Source organism: Hyperolius riggenbachi, chromosome 7 (genome assembly GCF_040937935.1).
Source record: "Hyperolius riggenbachi isolate aHypRig1 chromosome 7, aHypRig1.pri, whole genome shotgun sequence".
In the NCBI taxonomy this organism is placed as follows: domain Eukaryota; kingdom Metazoa; phylum Chordata; class Amphibia; order Anura; family Hyperoliidae; genus Hyperolius; species Hyperolius riggenbachi.
Window position 1 is genome coordinate 85,256,809 of NC_090652.1, and position 12,280 is coordinate 85,269,088.

General features: G+C 48.8%; 1 protein-coding gene across 3 annotated transcripts in view; it reads left to right on the plus strand.

Moving 5' to 3' along the window:
* SBK1 (SH3 domain binding kinase 1) overlaps nt 1–12,280 on the plus strand; it is a 163,568-nt gene that overhangs the window by 88,299 nt on the left and 62,989 nt on the right. Inside the window, exon 1 of one of the 3 annotated variants that reach the window (XM_068244196.1) lies at nt 8,951–10,505. The exons of 1 other annotated variant lie outside the window; for it this stretch is intronic. The gene's annotated coding sequence lies outside the window, so the exon portion shown is untranslated. Of the gene's footprint in view, nt 1–8,950; nt 10,506–10,972; nt 11,195–12,280 lie in introns of those variants that run through there. One more of the 3 variants, XM_068244200.1, reaches the window with a different exon arrangement.

Below are 12,280 nucleotides of genomic sequence, written 5' to 3' on the forward strand. Positions count from 1 at the left end.
TGATAGGCACTGGTATAATACAGTGACACTAAGATATGCACTGGTATAATACAGTGTGCTGGCAGTGGTGGACTACAAATTCCAGCGGGGACTGTGGGCTGTATCTATGCAGTGTCACCCACAAAGAGAGCTATGCTATAGTAGGTTCAATCACAAATACAGTGGAAAGATATGCACTGGTATAATACAGTATGCTGGCGGACTACAAATGCCAGCTGGGACCGTGGGCTGTATCTATGCAGTGTGTCACCCACACAGAGACCTATGTTATAGTAAGTTCAATCACAAATACAGTGGAAAGATATGCACTGGTAATACAGTGTGTTGGCGGAGTACAGCAAGGGCCAGCTGGAACTGTGAGCTGTATGCAGTGTCACACACACAAAAAAACACATCAGAAAAATCTTAGCCCTCAAAAAAGCTTTTTAGGGGTGCTTTCAGCAACAAATTTCAGCGAGGAGCAAGCTAACAAGAGCCTAACTAACGCTTTACCTATCTATACAGCAATGTCTATCCCTTCCTCTCACTATAGCAGCAGCCAGAGACTGAGAACATGGCGAACACTGCTGCGTTTTTATGGTGGGGCAGGGGTCCGTGGGGGGGTGCAGCATGATTGGCTGCCATGCGTCTGCTGACTGTGATGTAGAGGGTCAAAGTTTAGCCCAATGATAAAGTATAGGGAGCGAGTCGAAAGCGCTATGTTTGCTACCCGCCGCGGATGCGGACAGCTGAAATCCGCGCGAACTACCCGCCCGGCAAACCGTTCGGGCCATCTCTAAAAAGGGTGTGGTGGAGGCTATTTTTTGGAATGAAGTACTGAACTGAGCTGTTTCAGCCTTTACGACGTGTGGAACATTAATCATCAATCATTATTGCTGCATCTTATTGTGGGCATTTCTATGATTTTATTGTGTGGCTTTATACCTCTCGTATGTGTTTTGCTGATATTACAGTTGAGAGGAGGCGAACAAATTGGATATACCTGATTGCTGTGCACATTTGTGTTTTGAAATATAGCTTCAGATAGAATAGGTTTCCCTGCCTCTGGTATGTTCTGGCTATATCTGGACCAGATATCACATAAAGCAATACACAGCAATGAGTCGTGCTATAGGAATGTGCTATCCCCGTGGTTGCTATGCAGTGAGATGAAAGCCCTTCACGCCGTTGTAGAAGAAAGGGTTAAGGGAAGCCCAAAACACCTGCTGTTAAAGAGACAATGCTCCATTTCCAACCTTTCTTTTCCTGCACGACTGACCTAGAAACCGGCAGCCCTCCTCTAGGACCCAGCTGAAGCCAATTATGTGACATGGGGAAGACGTGATTCCAGGGAGCTGTGTCCCTGACAATAAAAATACAGGCATGATGGGGGCTTCAGAGTGACATATACTGTATATATATGAGATCTGCCTTCACAAAGGCAGAGAGTAGACTTTAAATAGCTGCTGTATATCTATTGAATTATCCTACCGGGGAGGTTAATGTTGGACAGGGCTTAGGTTCTGGGTAAATTACCTTGTGATACTAGGCAGAGGTGTTAAGTTTTGGCATCAAGAAAGAAGAGGTTAACCGTTAATGTGAAGGACCAATAGAGGGGGTTAAGGTTAGGTAAGAAGCAGGGCGTAGTTGAGTTCAGACTCCAAGAAGGTGATAAGGTTAGGCATTAAGAAGGAGTATCTTTGGGATCAGTGGCCATGAATTTGGTGTGGACCACATGTATCAGCAAAATGCTTGACGAGATTTGGTGTTTTGGGTAATTTGATGTTGCTGGTGACTATTTCAATTGTCATTTCTCTTCCATTTGGTGCTTTCCTGATGCCTAGCCCCAAGCTCCCCCTCTAATGTTACCTGTTCCTGATGCCTAGCCCCAAGCTCTCCCTGTAATGTTACCTGTTCCTGATGCCTAGCCCCAAGCTCCCCCTCTAATATTACCTTTTCCCGATGCCTAGCCCCAAGCTCTCCCTCTAATATTACCTTTTCCTGATGCCTAGCCCCAAGCTCCCCCTCTAATATTACCTTTTCCTGATGCCTAGCCCCAAGCTCTCCCTCTAATATTACCTGTTCCTGATGCCTAGCCCCAAGCTCCCCCTCTAATATTACCTTTTCCTGATGCCTAGCCCCATGCTCCCCCTCTAATGTTACCTTTTCCTGATGCCTAGCCCCAAGCTCTCCCTCTAATATTACCTGTTCCTGATGCCTAGTCCCAAGCTCCCCCTCTAATATTACCTTTTCCTGATGCCTAGCCCCAAGCTCACCCTCTAATGTTACCTTTTCCTGATGCCTAGCCCCAAGCTCTCCCTCTAATATTACCTGTTCCTGATGCCTAGCCCCAAGCTCACCCTCTAATATTACCTTTTCCTGATGCCTAGCCCCATGCTCCCCCTCTAATATTACCTGCTCCTGATGCCTAGCCCCAAGCTCCCCGTCTAATGTTACCTTTTCCTGATGCCTAGCCCCAAGCTCCCCCTCTAATATTACCTTTTCCTGATGCCTAACCCCAAGCTCCCCCTCTAATATTACCTGCTCCTGATGCCTAGCCCCAAGCCCCCCCCCCTCTAATGTTACCTTTTCCTGATGCCTAGCCCCAAGCTCTCCCTCTAATATTACCTGTTCCTGATGCCTAGCCCCAAGCTCTACCTCTAATATTACCTGCTCCTGATGCCTAGCCCCAAGCTCTCCCTCTAATATTACCTGCTCCTGATGCCTAGCCCCAAGCTCCCCGTCTAATGTTACCTGTTCCTGATGCCTAGCCCCAAGCTCTCCCTCTAATATTACCCGTTCCTGATGCCTAGTCCCAAGCTTCCCCTCTAATGTTACCTTTTCCTGATGCCTAGCCCCAAGCTCACCCTCTAATATTACCTTTTCCTAATGCCTAGCCCCAAGCTCACCCTCTAATATTACCTGTTCCTGATGCCTAGCCCCAAGCCCCCCCCCCCTCTAATGTTACCTGTTCCTGTAGCCTAGCCCCAAGCTCCCCCTCTAATATTACCTTTTCCTGATGCCTAGCCCCAAGCTCCCCCTCTAATGTTACCTGTTCCTGATGCCTAGCCCCAAGCTCCCCCTCTAATATTACCTTTTCCTGATGCCTAGCCCCAAGCTCCCCCTCTAATATTACCTTTTCCTGATGCCTAGCCCCAAGCTCCCCCTCTAATATTACCTTTTCCTGATGCCTAGCCCCAAGCTCCCCCTCTAATATTACCTTTTCCTGATGCCTAGCCCCAAGCTCCCCCTCTAATGTTACCTTTTCCTGATGCCTAGCCCCAAGCTCCCCCTCTAATATTACCTTTTCCTGATGCCTAGCCCCAAGCTCACCCTCTAATATTACCTTTTCCTGATGCCTAGCCCCAAGCTCTCCCTCTAATATTACCTGTTCCTGATGCCTAGTCCCAAGCTCCCCCTCTAATATTACCTTTTCCTGATGCCTAGCCCCAAGCTCACCCTCTAATGTTACCTTTTCCTGATGCCTAGCCCCAAGCTCTCCCTCTAATATTACCTGTTCCTGATGCCTAGCCCCAAGCTCACCCTCTAATATTACCTTTTCCTGATGCCTAGCCCCATGCTCCCCCTCTAATATTACCTGCTCCTGATGCCTAGCCCCAAGCTCCCCGTCTAATGTTACCTTTTCCTGATGCCTAGCCCCAAGCTCCCCCTCTAATATTACCTTTTCCTGATGCCTAACCCCAAGCTCCCCCTCTAATATTACCTGCTCCTGATGCCTAGCCCCAAGCCCCCCCCCCCTCTAATGTTACCTTTTCCTGATGCCTAGCCCCAAGCTCTCCCTCTAATATTACCTGTTCCTGATGCCTAGCCCCAAGCTCTACCTCTAATATTACCTGCTCCTGATGCCTAGCCCCAAGCTCTCCCTCTAATATTACCTGCTCCTGATGCCTAGCCCCAAGCTCCCCGTCTAATGTTACCTGTTCCTGATGCCTAGCCCCAAGCTCTCCCTCTAATATTACCCGTTCCTGATGCCTAGTCCCAAGCTTCCCCTCTAATGTTACCTTTTCCTGATGCCTAGCCCCAAGCTCACCCTCTAATATTACCTTTTCCTAATGCCTAGCCCCAAGCTCACCCTCTAATATTACCTGTTCCTGATGCCTAGCCCCAAGCCCCCCCCCCCTCTAATGTTACCTGTTCCTGTAGCCTAGCCCCAAGCTCCCCCTCTAATATTACCTTTTCCTGATGCCTAGCCCCAAGCTCCCCCTCTAATGTTACCTGTTCCTGATGCCTAGCCCCAAGCTCCCCCTCTAATATTACCTTTTCCTGATGCCTAGCCCCAAGCTCCCCCTCTAATATTACCTTTTCCTGATGCCTAGCCCCAAGCTCCCCCTCTAATATTACCTTTTCCTGATGCCTAGCCCCAAGCTCCCCCTCTAATATTACCTTTTCCTGATGCCTAGCCCCAAGCTCCCCCTCTAATGTTACCTTTTCCTGATGCCTAGCCCCAAGCTCCCCCTCTAATATTACCTTTTCCTGATGCCTAGCCCCAAGCTCCCCCTCTAATATCACCTTTTCCTGATGCCTAGCCCCAAGCTCACCCTCTAATATTACCTTTTCCTGATGCCTAGCCCCAAGCTCACCCTCTAATATTACCTTTTCCTGATGCCTAGCCCCAAGCTCACCCTCTAATATTACCTTTTCCTGATGCCTAGCCCCAAGCTCTCCCTCTAATATTACCTGTTCCTGATGCCTAGTCCCAAGCTCCCCCTCTAATGTTACCTGATCCTGATGCCTAGCCCCATGCTCCCCCTCTAATGTTACCTGTTCCTGATGCCTAGCCCCATGCTCCCCCTCTAATGTTACCTGTTCCTGATGCCTAGCCCCAAGCTCCCCCTCTAATGTTACCTGTTCCTGATTCCTTCCCCTCTAATGTTACAGCTTCCTGATGCCTAGCTCCAAACTTGCCCTCTCATGTTACCTGTTCCTGATGCCTAGCCCTACCCTCCCCTTCTAGTGTTACTACTTCCTGATGCCTAGCCCTCCCCTCCCCCCCCCCCTCTAATGTTACCTCTTCCTGATGCCTAGCCCTACCCTCCCCTTCTAGTGTTACCACTTCCTGATGCCTAGCCCCATGCTCCCCCTCTAATGTCACCCCTCCCTGATGCCTAGCCCCATTCTCCCCCTCTAATGTTACCTGTTCCTGATGCCTAGCCCCATGCCCCCCTCTAATGTCACCCCTTCCTGATGCCTAGCCCCATGCTCCCCCTCTAATGTTACCTGTTCCTGATGCCTAGCCCCATTCTCCCCCTCTAATGTCACCCCTTCCTGATGCCTAGTCCCAAGCTCCCCCTCTAATGTCACCCCTTCCTGATGCCTAGTCCCATTCTCCCCCTCTAATGTCACCCCTTCCTGATGCCTAGTCCCAAGCTCCCCCTCTAATGTCACCCCTTCCTGATGCCTAGCCCCATGCTCCCCCTCTAATGTCACCCCTCCCTGATGCCTAGCCCCATTCTCCCCCTCTAATGTCACCCCTCCCTGATGCCTAGCCCCATTCTCCCCCTCTAATGTTACCTGTTCCTGATGCCTAGCCCCATGCTCCCCCTCTAATGTTAACTGTTCCTGATGCCTAGCCCCAAGCTCCCCATCTAATGTTACCTGTTCCTGATGCCTAGCCCCAAGCTCCCCCTCTAATATTACCCCTCCCTGATGCCTAGCCCCATGCTCCCCCTCTAATTTCACCCCTCCCTGATGCCTATCCCCATGCTCCCCCTCTAATGTCACCCCTCCCTGATGCCTAGCCTTAACCCCCCTGTCGTTTACTCATTGTATTGCCTAGTCCTAACCTCCTATTCCTGTCGTTATCCCTTCCTGATACCTAGTCCTAGAATCCCCATCTAATGTTACCCCTTCCTGATGCCTAGCCTTAAACCTTAAACTCTAACTGATAACATTAACCTCCCCTGCCCTATTCTCTAATACATCCTAATCTATACCCAACCTTAACCATTAATCATATCTGATGTTTACTATAACCCTGCAATTTCATAGTTACATAGTTATTTTGGTTAAAAAAAGACATACGTCGAGTTCAACCAGTACAAAGTACAACTCCAGCCTGCTCCCTCATATATCCCTGTTGATCCAGAGGAAGGTGAAAAAACCCTTACAAGGCATGGTCCAATTAGCCCCAAAAGGGAAAAATTCCTTCCCGACTCCAGATGGCAATCAGATAAAATCCCTGGATCAACATCATTAGGCATTTCCTAGTAATTGTAGCCATGGATGTCTTTCAACGCAAGGAAAGCATCTAAGCCCCCTTTAAATGCAGGTATAGAGTTTGCCATAACGACTTCCTGTGGCAATGCATTCCACATCTTAATCACTCTTACTGTAAAGAACCCTTTCCTAAATAAATGGCTAAAACGTTTTTCCTCCATTCGCAGATCATGTCCTCTAGTCCTTTGAGAAGGCCTAGGGACAAAAAGCTCATCTGCCAAGCTATTATATTGCCCTCTGATGTATTTATACATGTTAATTAGATCTTCTCTAAGGCGTCTTTTCTCTAGACTAAATAAACCCAGTTTATCTAACCTTTCTTGGTAAGCGAGACCTTCCATTCCACGTATCAATTTTGTTGCTCGTCTCTGCACCTGCTCTAAAACTGCAATATCTTTTTTGTAATGTGGTGCCCAGAACTGAATTCCATATTCCAGATGTGGCCTTACTAGAGAGTTAAACAGGGGCAATATTATGCTAGCATCTCGAGTTTTTATTTCCCTTTTAATGCATCCCAAAATGTTGTTAGCTTTAGCTGCAGCAGCTTGGCATTGAGTACGATTATTTAACTTGTTGTCAATGAGTACTCCTAAGTCCTTCTCCAAGTTTGATGTCCCCAACTGTATCCCATTTATTTTGTATGGTGCTAGACCATTGGTACGACCAAAATGCATGACTTTACATTTTTCAACATTGAATTTCATCTGCCATTTATGTGCCCATATAGTCATCCTATCCAGATCCTGTTGCAATATGACACTATCTTCCTGAGAGTTGATGATTCTGCACAATTTTGTATCATCTGCAAAAATAGCAACATTGCTCACTACTGCATCTACTAGGTCATTAATAAATGAATTGAAGAACACTGGACTCATTACAGACCCCTGTGGGACCCCACTGCTAACAGTCTCCCATTTTGAGTACGATCCATTGACCACAACTCTTTGTTTTCTGTCCATTGGCCAGTTCCCTATCCATGAACACAGACTCTTCCCCAGTCCTTGCATCCTCAACTTTTGCACCAGACTTCTGTGGGGAACAGTGTTGAAGGCCTTTGCAAAGTCCAAGTATATTTCCTACTTTTTCAAGAGGGAGGTTAAGGCTAGTCATAAGGCAGGAAGGGGTTAGGGCTGGTTCAGACGGACGTTCGGAGGCGTTGCGTTCGTTGCCGTTGCGTTCGTGATGCGTTCAGGCTTTCAGCAGCGTTCGCGTTGCGTTCGCATGTGGTCGCGTTTTTTCTTCCCCTAGGGGGACATTACCTGTCGCGGTTAACCGCCCCTGGAAGCTACATGTAGCTTCCAGGGGCTCCTTGAACGCCAGGGAAAATCGGGACCCGGACGCCGCGTTCGTGTAAACGCGCGTAAGAGCTTGGTACAAATGCTCCCATTCACTTGAATGGGAGCGTTTAACGCCAAGCCCCGAACGCTGGCGGTAGACGCTGCACAAACGTCCGTCTGAACCAGCCCTTAAGATTATAAATTGGGCAGGAAGGAGTTAAGAGGAGGCAGGAGTGGGTTAAGATTAGGCAGCAGGATGGGCTTTTAGCACTCAATTAGAACGATTACACGCCATAGGCTATCTGTCTTGTTTAATAAAGACAATGAGAGACTTGTAATGTGAAAAGTGAATTAACCAACCAGATTTCACCTGTCATCACTATGGAGTGGTCAGAATACTGGGCTATGAATACTGATTGGTTGCCTTGGCAAGCTTGTTGACTTATGAAATAAGCTGAAAAGGGATTCACTGAACACTGCGATTCAAAGGAATTATTCTACAACTCATATTTTGATGAGGACACGATCCTATTAATAGCTGTGCTGCCTCATATATACCCACTCATACTCATAGTCATACTTTCATATTTTTGTCTTATGTATGCAGCCACCAATAGGATAGTAGGAATTCAGGTTTCTTAGAGTGAGGTCAGTCAAGAGATAATTTCAATTCTCAATCAGTAACTGATACCCCCTTTCCCACCAGAAATCTTTACCTTTTCTCCAATAGCTCATCAGGGGGGTCTGTATGGATGATATTGTGCTGAAGCCACTCCCACATCGTGATGTCATGACCATGGTCCTGACAGTTTGCAGTCTGCAAACGTCATTGCATTGTGGGAAATATTGGCTTGTCTTCCAGCTGCCAAGCAACCAGTATCTCCCTCTGTGCATAGAACTCTCAGTAGCGAACATTCCGTACAGATCATCTGGCAGAACTAAGCATGTCACCACCAGTGATACATTTCAGAATGTAAATCAGGGAGAGGAAAGATTTTACAATGAGCAAACACTGAATAAATAATCTATAAATCAATATTGTAAACAAAATAAGCAATTTTATTCATTTTTTTATTTTTCACTGCAGTTCCTGTTTAATCTATGTAATGTCTTCTTTGGTAAAAGCAGAGTGATTGCTATAGGCAAAAATCTGTATAGTTTTCTTCCACCCAATCACAGTATTTCTTTCAGCCCCTAAATTCATCCTGGCTAGATAGAAAAACAGGGTAAACACAGAGCTGTGGTCATCAGCAGCCAATCAGATTCCACAGTTCAGCTTCCCAGTGAAAGACAACTGAAGCCTGATTGGTTGGTTTGGGGAAAAAAAAGCTTTGTGTTGCTGTAGTGTTCAGTAATCTGAACCTATATTGTACTGGGCTGGAGAGCAGCTGAGTGCTAGCGAGAGGGCCAGGTAGGGTTATCACAGGACAGCAGGGGAATAGCAATGTAGCAGAGGAGAGACAGAATAGGGTGTAGGGGAGGTGGAAGAATAGGGGACAAACAGGGAGTGGAGTGACAGAAAATACACACAGAGAAAGGATACGGGGAGAACACACTGATGGAATAGAAGCACAGACTGGGAGAGACAGGCGGGGAGACTGACAAAGGGGGGAGAGCAGCAGAATGAGCAGAGCAGAATAGCATTGGCTGCAGGGATTGAGCTTACAGACCTGGTGAAGGGATAGAACAGTACAAGCTTCACACTGAGACAGAGCAAGGGAAGAGACAAAGAGAGAACCATCAACCCAGGAGCCAGAGGAGAAGAGACAGCACAGAGTGCAGGGACCTGGCAAGAAGACTCCACAGACAGCTCACTGACATTGGGCCAGAGAAGGACAGACTGCAGGAACTGACATTGGATCAGAGGAGAGAAAGCACAGAGTGCAGAGACAAAGAGAGGACCAAGGAAGGAAGAACAGCACAGATTGCAAAGACTGAACCACAGAAGGGGAGATAGTACAGTGTAGGAACTGCCACAAGAAAGCACAGTGTACAGGAACTGAGCCATACACAAGAGAGTCAGCACATAAGCATCAGGAGGGACAGCACAGAGTGCAGGGACTGACACTGAAGCAGCAGGAGGGACAGCACAGAGTGCAGGGACTGACACTGAAGCAGCAGGAGGGACAGCACAGAGTGCAGGGACTGACACTGAAGCAGCAGGAGGGACAGCACAGAGTGCAGGGACTGACACTGAAACAGCAGGAGGGACAGCACAGAGTGCAGGGACTGACACTGAAGCAGCAGGAGGGACAGCACAGAGTGCAGGGACTGACACTGAAGCAGCAGGAGGGACAGCACAGAGTGCAGGGACTGACACTGAAGCAGCAGGAGGGACAGCACAGAGTGCAGGGACTGACACTGAAACAGCAGGAGGGACAGCACAGAGTGCAGGGACTGACACTGAAACAGCAGGAGGGACAGCACAGAGTGCAGGGACTGACACTGAAGCAGCAGAAGGGACAGCACAGAGTGCAGGGACTGACACTGAAGCAGCAGGAGGGACAGCACAGAGTGCAGGGACTGACACTGAAGCAGCAGGAGGGAGAGCACAGAGTGCAGGGACTGACACTGAAGCAGCAGAAGGGACAGCACAGAGTGCAGGGACTGACACTGAAGCAGCAGAGGGAGAGCACAGAGTGCAGAGACTGACACTGAAGCAGCAGGAGGGACAGTACAGAGTGCAGGGACAGCACAAGGTATCAGAGCAGGAGCAGGCAGACACACACAGAAGGGAGATGAGATAGATGCTGGATACAGAAGGTGCAGGTGTCAGACAGGAGACAGCAGAGGTCTGCAGGAGACAGACAGGGCTTAAAGCTACTGGGCAGCTAGAGGACAGGTCAGGACATAGAGGCAGGCCCAGCCTGTACATTACTGGGGGGTTCTTGTCTGATGAGCAACTGGATCCAGACTACAGCTGCACAACACGCTCCAAGCCAGTCAGCCACGGGATGAGATCAGCAGGACGGGGCCTCCCAACCACAATCTGATTACTGACCGCTACAGGTAAGAATATAATATCTGCAAGCTAGCCATGCACCATCAATCTTTGCTGCTCCAGGCCAAAGCCAACATGTACTGACCCAAGATCATTGTCTTCTCAGTGACAATTCCCCCATTTCTTACCAAATACATGGCTTCTGCACATTTCTTGCTGCACAACAATACATAATCATGCCCATCTTCTCGTTTAACCCTTTGCATGTCCAGGATCTATAGCAGCCCCCTTTCTGTTCTTCAGATCAGAAAAATTACTTGCTTAACACTTTTTCTGCCTGGCAACTGCAGATGATCGCTGCACGTATCCTGCTAGCCACGCTCAGAGCCCAAGGCCTGCAGAGCATCCAACCGGCTCCTGCCGTATGGCCGTTTAAACATTGCTAGGTTTATTTCAATATTTACATATCAAAATCACAAATTGAAACAGAAACCTCCATCATCATCATAAAAAGAAATCAGTTTTTGCCTCTGCTAAGGCTGGGAAAGGTTAAATGAGTGCTTTGGCATCGCTTGCCTATGATACACGCTGCTATGGCATAGATTTCCCCATCATGTCAATATGGTGGCCACCTTTAATGCCTGTCCTATTAATAACATTGGCACCGAGGCCCCTTTTTACCAGCCAGGCCAGAACACCAGCCAGGTGGCACTCTACAGCTACACATCACAGAGCACGGCTTGACAGCACGGCTGAGGTTGGCATGTCCTGGAAAGTCTATGTACATCTGTGTGTTTAACACTCGCAGTGCCGCCCCACACCTACACGGGGACGCTGGCTTTGTTTTGTGTGTCTTATCAGGGACGCACTGTGTGAATGGAAAGAACACCTCCGGGCTAGCTGTGGTTGGCTGTACAGGGCTATCTCTGCGGCATTGTGCATTGTTAGTATTATACAGAGGTACTGTACAGCCTTGGGTGAATCACAGACTGCATCCAAGGTCTCTTGGATAATGCATGACATTATTCCTGCCTAGTTCTGTTCTTCTTTCTTCTATGTATGGGCATGTGGGCATGTGGCGATGTTTTTGAGAAAGTAGGGGGCGAAAAATGGAGCAATGTAGAGCGCTAAAGGTCATCACACATGGCACGGTATTTGCCGGCTATGCAAGCGATCAGGACATTGCTCGCTGGACTGTGCGCAGGGCCATGTACGTGTACAGTCAAGCGGTGACAAACACGGGGACAATCTGTGCCGCTGCTCAGTAATTGTTCCATCTCCGCTGTCTCACAGGGCTGGATAGTAAGTGGGCCATAGAGCAGGGTCGTAACTAGAGGGATACAGCACCTTCAATCACAGGGGGGCCCAGAGCTGTAGGGGGCCCCATCTACTAACCTTCCATTTCTCTGATACAGGGGACTATACTTAAGGTGTTTTTGTGGCTACACTTGTTATGGGGTTACTATCAAGATGGCGCCGGACTCGGTCGCCTCGGCCACAGGGCTCCGGCCTTTTTCTTCTTTTTGAGGAGGTCTTTCCCTCCACTCACCTCTTGCCTCGTCTTGGGCTGGGGTAAGAGGCGGAGGGCATCGGTGGAATCCAGTCTGGCCCCGCAAACAGCCACGGACCGCGGGTGGAAGGCAAGGAAGCGGTGAGCTGCTCGGAGGGGATCAGCTGTTTGGTGAGCCCACGTGCAGCATGGATCTAGCTGCACGGAGCTCCGCTGACCTGCCGCCGCTGCCCCCCCGGACCATCGGGACACCATCCGCTCTGCAGGCAGGATCAGCTGTTTGGTGAGCCCACGTGCAGCATGGATCTTAGCTGCACGGAGCTCCGCTGACCT